This window comes from Chelmon rostratus, chromosome 1 (genome assembly GCF_017976325.1).
Source record: "Chelmon rostratus isolate fCheRos1 chromosome 1, fCheRos1.pri, whole genome shotgun sequence".
Taxonomy (NCBI): domain Eukaryota; kingdom Metazoa; phylum Chordata; class Actinopteri; order Chaetodontiformes; family Chaetodontidae; genus Chelmon; species Chelmon rostratus.
In genome coordinates this window covers 29,596,571-29,604,904 of record NC_055658.1, presented here as the reverse complement: position 1 = coordinate 29,604,904, position 8,334 = coordinate 29,596,571, and positions in this window count along the sequence as shown.

The following is an 8,334-nucleotide window of genomic DNA, read 5'->3' as shown; positions in this document are numbered from 1 at the left end:
CCATAAAGAGGCCCTGCCACTCTTCTATTTCAATGTAAATGAGACTGACTCTGTTAGGGGGTTAAAGAACTCTCTGGGGGCCTGACGACTACCACCACTGGGGTCACACATGCGCATGCACGCGCGCACACAAGCATGAGGAAACACGCAACGCACACAACGCACAGGCACAAACATGCATGCACGCACACAAATTCTGAAGGCGAGAGGCCCAGATAAAGAGCTCAGAGAGCCTGTCAGAGTGTCAGCTCCCATTAGGCCAAAGGCTGTTGTGTGTGTGTGCAGGCAGGCGTACCGCTTTTTACATTTCATTCAACACACACACACTCTCTTTTTCTCACACACACATCCTCCCAGAGCCGCCCCGCCTGGCTGACATGCTGTTTCAGACAAGACACACAAAAGACAACGGAACCCAACTGAAAAGGCAGACATCTCCTACATTTCCTACATTACACACGGAGGCGAGGAGGAGAGAAAACAAAACAAGCTCTAAATGATTTTAGATGAGCGGACGTTGTGCTGAAAAAGCTTTCAAGGATTCCCTACACGATTAACCTCTCTAGCGAGCAAGAAAGTAAACTTCTACAACAGTGATGCACTTTGTTTCCAGAGTCCAGCATCAGAGTGCGGTATTTATTTGTCATGGCAATGTAAACTGTGATGTCATGCATTATTATACAGTAACCGAGTGGAGAGCGGAGAGCAAACCGCATCAAAGAGAGGGAGGCAGAGGCAGAAAGAGTGGAAAGACTCGGAGAGGCTGCGTAACCTCGGCGACCTGCACAATTAGAGCAGCGCTCCCTCGGCTGCCCGTGGTCAGCAAGTTGTGTTGAGCAGGACGGGGCTGCGAGGACACAAACGGAGAGGACAGGAGGGCTGGTCTCCTCCCACAGAGCCTTCAGAAGCATAGCGCGACCCGAGGAGGAGGAAGGGAGGGGAAGAAAGATGAAGAAAGAGAGCCCATGTTCAACCTGAAGTGTGGTAAATAAAGATGTCCACACCCACATGTCTCCAGCTGCGCGTGCCCTGACTCAGCTGACTCAGGCAGGTGTGTCAGCGTGTCGCAGCCTCAAGCGGTGGCGTGCTCAGACAGCAACATTGCCTCTACCCACATAATAAAAAGTGTCAATGCTAAACAGAATGGCTGGAATTACTTTGTACTGCTTTTTTGTTTGGATCCCTGGTCTTTAGATCCTGCCCTTCTTGCCGTCTATCTAAGTCTTTCATGTCCAAAACAGAGGCTGACAGCTGTTGCTAAAAACAGTCATCTGAAAAACAGTGTGTGCTTGATCTAGGGGGAAATCCAGCCACCGCAGAGCATTCATCCTATACTCACACACGGCTAGTCATGCTACCGACACACAGCTCAGTCTGCCTCTCCTGCCTAATCACTCCTTCTGTTCGAAAGCTTGAAACCACAGCCCAGACCCCCTTAGGCGAAAGACTGATTCGCAAGCATACAGTCAGAATCTTTGTCATACACAGGCTCGGAGTTCACTTCTCACCCACATACATCTTCCCCGAGTCTAGGGATTGGCTGTGCATCAGTCATGGCCTACGTGTACACACAGGCTCAGACCGACGGGCAAACAGAAAAACAAACACACAAAAACCGACGCACAGAAACTGCTCATTACGGAATTACTGCCGACTACATGTTCACATGGGCTGAGCAAGACGCGTCCATGTGATGCGCTCACTTATCAGGACCAAGCAGGTCTTTCAGGGATACACCCAAGAGTTTAGGACAGCACTGCGGAGGCCATGTTGGGCCGTGCGCCCTCACACCGACGAATAAAACAGGCATTGGAAAGTGATTTTGCTTTTCAAAACTCTGGCACCGAGATCAAAGAGCCTGCAGTAATAAAGCTGGCTAGAGCTCAAATACAATCTTGAAATGTAGCCTTTCAAATTTAGCATAAGAAAGCTTTGGCAGTTTGGGGTTATGTCACAAAGTGGGGTTGAATTTATCAAGCGCAATGCATATTTAGAGAAATGGAACAGTGGCGCATTAGATTGAGATTACATGTATTACCAGATTAGATATTTAAAGTATATAAATACAGCCTTGCCAAACATTAAGATATTAGATTTTTACCCACTGGATTCCCTTTAGAATATAGAATTAAAATTGTGTTTTGGGATCATATAGGAAATATGGCAGAAGATCCATACCTTGCAGCGGCAAAGACATGTTTATTGCATGCATTCCGAGCCTGCCTGGTGCTTTCAAGTAATTAACTCTCTAAACCTGCCAGAAATCCATATGCATTTTTAAAGCTACATAATTCCTTTCCTCATCCGCAGTCCTCCATGCTGCTCTCATCCGTGCTCTCCACTTTACCGCTCGGCTAAACCAATTCGAAACCTCCTCCTAACCTCGCTGTCACACAGTACCTGTTGTTTCCTGTTGTTTCTTGCCCTCGTGGCTGCAAACGCGAGGACAAGCTATAGCAAAAAATAAATAAAAGAAGGCCCCCATTCAGCTCTGTTTGTAACAAGGGCAAGGCTGGCGTTATGAGAAAGCGGCAAGTCAGCAACATTTACCTCTTAGAGAAATGAGAAAGCCAGGCCACTGGCCACTGGCCCAGCAGCATCCCTGCCTATGAAGTGTATACAAGTGTTTTTAGAGCCCCTGTTGAGAGCTGCTGTCTCATTTCCATATCTCCATAGCGGTGGATATAATATAGTGGTGTGGATACCATGATCCACTGAAAACAGCAGACTGAATAACAACCTCCTGACGGCTACATGCTGGTTAGCCCTTCTCTATCACGAAAAGGATGTGGGAATTAGCAGGATTTCGTAGAGATAAAAGAAAAAGGGGAACGGGCTGAAAAATAAAGAGGCAAATGCAGACTGATAAAAAGAAGCACGTCAGAAAGGGGAGACAGAGAAATGGCGAGAAGCACTGAATATAAAGCGCGACTACTCAGGACAAGGCTCATTGGTGTGACTTATCATCTGCTGGTATCCATGACTGCAGCTGTAACCTTTGGTAAATGACTCTACTTAGTCCACGACACGGCCACCAGCCCGACGGGAGATAAAATTAACATCCCACAACAACGGTGCACTGACGCATACATGCACGCTTAACTCCATCTCTGCAGAGATAAAGACACACACCCATATCATACAGTACACACAGACAACATTAATTATTCAGTCTTCATCAGAGGAAATATCCACTGTTCCCCTTCTATCACAAACGGCGAGGAAATGGAATATGATGAAGATTACTGGGATATTATAATATAAGAAATGATCCCATTAACAATGCCTGGATGGAGACAGAGGAGGAGGCAGAGATGTGAAGAGCAGGGAAAGACTTGATTTAACTTGAGGAATGGGGACCGCAGAGGAGGGGCTCCGGGAGGGGAAAGACTTTATTTAACATGCAGGATACCACTTGTCTATAGCCCCAGGTAGGGCAGAAACACAGAGCTAAGCTACTTCAGCACTCCATCTACCAGGAAAAGTGCAGAGAAAGGGTTTTCCCTCTAATGGAAGCCATTAATTATCATATAGCCTTATACTTTGCAGTCATCACTATCTTAAGTTAAATCCTTTAGAAGGGAGTGTGCATTGTCAAAGATAGGGTTTTTATTCGCCGTGAAGTGTCTGTCTGTCCGGAGTACGCTTAATGGCCTGTACACACTCTGGACCTGCCTTATGGAACTGACTGATGTTATCAACAGATGAATGGCCATGCAGGTCAAAGGTCAAGTCCAGCTCGGTTGTTTTGACTCTGAAACCCTGCGTGTTCACTCTGCTTCCTCTCTTCTAATCCCCACCAGCTGCGGATGTGTGCGGACATGCACTTACGTGTGTGAGGCTAACAGAGAGGAAAAAAGTGTGAAGTTTGCATGTGTTTGTGTGTGTGTGCGTGTAGAGCCGTGTGATTCAGCCAAAGCCAGATGACTTACCAGAGAAATGAGTTCGGTTTACTTCGTTTAAATACATATAATCTACCTGTGGGAGACGTAAGACGTTATTTTTATTCAATGGCAGCTGGCATCCAGCAGGAGCGGAGAAATCTATCGAAATATTCATTTGGCGCAACAGGAAGGAGAAATCAATCCCATAAAAACAGAGCACTTAATAGAGCTCCATTAAACTGACTCACAGAAATGGCCACTCCGCTGCAGGGAGGGCACCGAGAGGCCACGCTGTTTTCACCAGGCTACAATTTAGACTGAATAAAGTCATGCTCCGTTTTCAGCCAGTCCTGACAACTGCTTTTTTTAAATGACACCTGATACACTCACCCAGCACACCCTCCCTCCTCCCACCATTCAGCTGGAGACACACTTGAAGAAGGGCATGTGTGGGAGGGGAATGAGAAATGGATGAGTGGTGCTGCGGAGGAGTGTGTGAGGGGGTCAGACGCCAGGGGTTGCACATCTCTGCCCCGCCGCCACACACGACTGTCTCCCAAAGTGTTTGTGGCGGTGTGCGTTTCACGTTCCACCTGGTCGCTGACAGTCAGAGAAAAAAGTCTTACACGTATTCCTTATTTATCCCAACCTGAGTGTTTTTGTAGTTCAGTCCTATTAATAATAATAAAACTGTGCTGTAGCCGAATGCTGAGATCAGGGAATATGCGCGCGAGGAATCGCTGAAACGTAGTCTGACGCAGCTAAAAACAGGAGCAGTGAGACAGTCGGCTTCAACACCTCACTTTAGACAGGAGACAAAATGAAGGCAAACGCTAAAAGCATTAAGCAAACTTCCTGTTTGTTGGTTTAGATTATCTGGCTGAACTGTTGCTTTGTTTACCTGTTTGATCGTCTGATTTTTAAAGGTGGTTTATCCAAATTGCAAACTTACTTCTTGTACCTATTTGTGCAAATAAGTTTGGTTTTATGTGCCAATTTTTGGAGGTATTCAGTTCCTGCTCCCTCCCCACCCCAATGGAGGTTCATAGATTTGTGTTGCCCTTACCAGGCTGCATGTTTTCACATGCACTTTAAAGTCAAAAGGTATTGTAAAATTACATTTAGACAATTTCCATGTTATTCTGACTAAACGACAGACCTCAAAGTAAAGAATTTTGATTCTACTGTCCTATGAAGAAATACTCCTCTCGACACTGTTGACAGTGTGTTCTGTTTGTTGTCCAGGTAGAAGCCAGGGTACCGTTTCTGTAAAGAGAACTTTATGAATGTAGCTTTTAATGTTGGGTTTTGTTTTTTTTTTTAAATTTGGTGAAAGGACTTTTTAAATCCTTTGCAGGGGAAACGTGAAGGAATTCAGCCTGGCACTGACGAAACAGCACTGACGTAAAATGGTGACACTTGCACATGAAAATTTCAGGGAAAAACTCAATCTTGCATTCTAGCTAATACCATCGACTCATCTATCTCTGGTTACCCGGAGGAGGTATGACACAGAAGCCGGGAAGCAGCAGCCGAAGCATGTTGGAGCTGGTCAAACCCCCAAGTGTGGAGGCTGGAAAGAATTAACCCTGCGATGGCAGCCTGGAGAACTGCGTGTGTGCTGCTATATGGGGCTGAGAGGGAGAGATTTCCCTGCTGGTGTGTGTTAATTAGGCTAGAGTTAGTGGGGCCTGCTACAGCTTGTCTGGTGGTTGACCTGGAGAGACGGGATTACCTTCTCCAGCTGCTCTGCTCCCTGCTGTCCCTCCTAATGCCACCTTTATTAAAGGGACAGGTGACACTGGCTCCGTCTCCCACTCACCGCAATTGGGCTCGAGTAATAAAAATTCTGTAATAAGGTGTGTCACGACCAACTGGACGTGAAGCAAAATCCAAGCTAGATATGTCGAGCAACAGGAAATTGGTGGGAGAATCTTCCTGGTGATAGTGATAGTGATAGTTCCTGTATTGCACAAATTTACTGGACTCTGCCTGTACACGCTGGATCAGGAAAGGAGTAATCGCAGAGCTGATAAAACTGTAAATGGAGCTGATACAGTGTGCAGAGTCCATAGCGGGGAATTGTGTGTTTGGCATGAGAGAACACAAGCCGGCATGATGTGGGTGTGAGCATTAACATTTGCTCTTCGGTCGAAAGCATCTGCATGCACACCAACAGCCGATGTAAATGAGGACAGCCCAGTGAATTCCAGCATACTGGTCCTCCTTGTAAAACCCAGCGTTTGCTATTGTCATGCAGGAGAGGCCATTCTTGTCATTTCCTCTCTTACATACACACAAAACACCCCCACACACCCACACCCACGAACACACACGCACACCTTGGGCCCCACCGGACTGTGTGTGGACACCTGGTCTGGATCTAGAAGCCGGTGGCATTCCTGAGGGCTGGGATCTTAATTCCCCAGATTAGCCTGTACAATCCACCTAAGGGTTAATCAGCATGTAGCATCACATCCCACCGGCGTAACCTTTGCGTACACCCACTCAAGTAGAAATGCCTGCAAGGATATGAAAATGTATGCGCACAAACACAGATGTAGAATAAAAATAAACAGGAAGCTCTATGAAGAGCAAATTAAGCACTCGCTCCACAATCCTTCGAACGATTCGTTTCGCTCGGAAACTATACGCCACGTGTTTGCTCTCTCAGGGAAGTTTGTTTGCCACCTCTGAGCGGGAGAAAAGATGCCATTTGCAGCATTTATGCTGTTTTGCTGACATGAGACGTTTGCTCGCCCCAGCCCGTGGAGAAAGTCCCTGGATAAAGGGCTTTTCCCTTAAATCCCCGATAGCCTCCGAGCCCTGAGGAGGACTTAGCTGGCGACTGACAGCCGGGATGGGAGGTGGGACAGGGTTTGATGCTGGGGCTTATGACTGGGTAAGGGGGTAGGTAAATATTTGGGCCAGCAGTTGTGGTTTAAGTGCTCCCATTAGCAGGTTGTGGGACTGACTGGAGCCAGACCTTTGGCAGAGCGCTTACAGATACGCAGCTACAGGATACTCCTTCAGTTTTGTGATGTGCAGCAGAGGCAGGGTCATCTGGCTGTTACTCAAAGGTAGAATATCGGGCTGGAGACAGTGAGTTTTGTGTGGGTGGGTGCAGTTGGCTTTGGGGCCCTTGAACGGCACCTTGCAGCTGCCCTCTGTCTGTCTGTCTTTCTGTGTCAAATGCTGCGTCCGGTGGTAAGGTCGGAGAATGCAACAGCTACCTCCCAGCGCGCCCCGCCACAAGCTCCTACACACAGCTGTTCGCCATGCCGTCGGTACCACACACAGCACCTGTCTGCATGCATGTGCGTCTGTGCGCATGGCTGTCTGTGCATGTGCGCCAGCCGGAGCTCACACAGGAACAGGCCCATGCTTGGGAGCGTGTGAACGGAGCAACCTCTGCGGCTCTCCCTTTCCTGTTCACGCTTCAAGCCCAGCCTGTTAAATCCCGCTCCTATCCTCTTCGACCCTAAATAAAGTCGTATCCTTCCTTCCCGAAAATGTCGACTGCTCCGTTAGCTCATTAACTTCATTACCGGGAACGCGACAAGGTCTTGGATCATCCGCGCAGTTGACTGCTATGTTTGGAGCATTCATTAACGGAGCCACAGTGATGGATTTTCGCAGGGATGTGATGGGATCAATGCTATAATGAAGGGCATAGTGTGTGGGTGGAGGCATTTATTATCATTATCAGAAGTAATAAAACTTTTGCCCCCCAACAATGGGCTCTCTCCCACGCCAAGTGAATGTCAGTGTTAGGCTTGGACCAGGAGTGTTACCCTTAATTGGTGGAAGCGTTGTCCTAATGGTGTCAAGGTGGCATTGCATTACATTCACATCGTCATTCATTTTATACATAAGACAGAGGGCAACAGTGTCACCATCAGCTCAAATCCAGGAACGTTCCATATCGCTCTCTTCCGTGAGCGTCTCGATCGCCGAGCAGATTAAAACATTTAGATGGGAACTGAAACGGGATCAATAAATAATGAGTTGAAAATGTCATGTGTGTCACTCAATCATCAGCAGTTCACATTGATATGGCAGCTTATCGCAGGCTGCAAATTACCCACAGCACTGGCTATGAATACGATTAGCATTCTCATTTTCCCCGAGAAAACTCTAATAAACACAATCACATTATATCAGAATTTATTTCGTACCTTTCCGTGCATTTCCTTGAGTAAATGTGGCAGTCATCAGGATTTCATCAAAGCAAACTAGATACTGTAATTTCCTTAAATTTAGAGCAGAAAACAAGTTATGACAAAATAGATTTGCTTCCCTCCTTTGCTCATCTACAAAATAAGCTCATAAAAAAAAAAAGGAGGAAGCTGAAGGAGCAATATGTGCCAACAGAGCACAGGTCATTTCACTGCAGATTACAGATAGATGCTTCAGCCCTGCTTCCAGTCAGCGTGTTCAACTGTTGGCT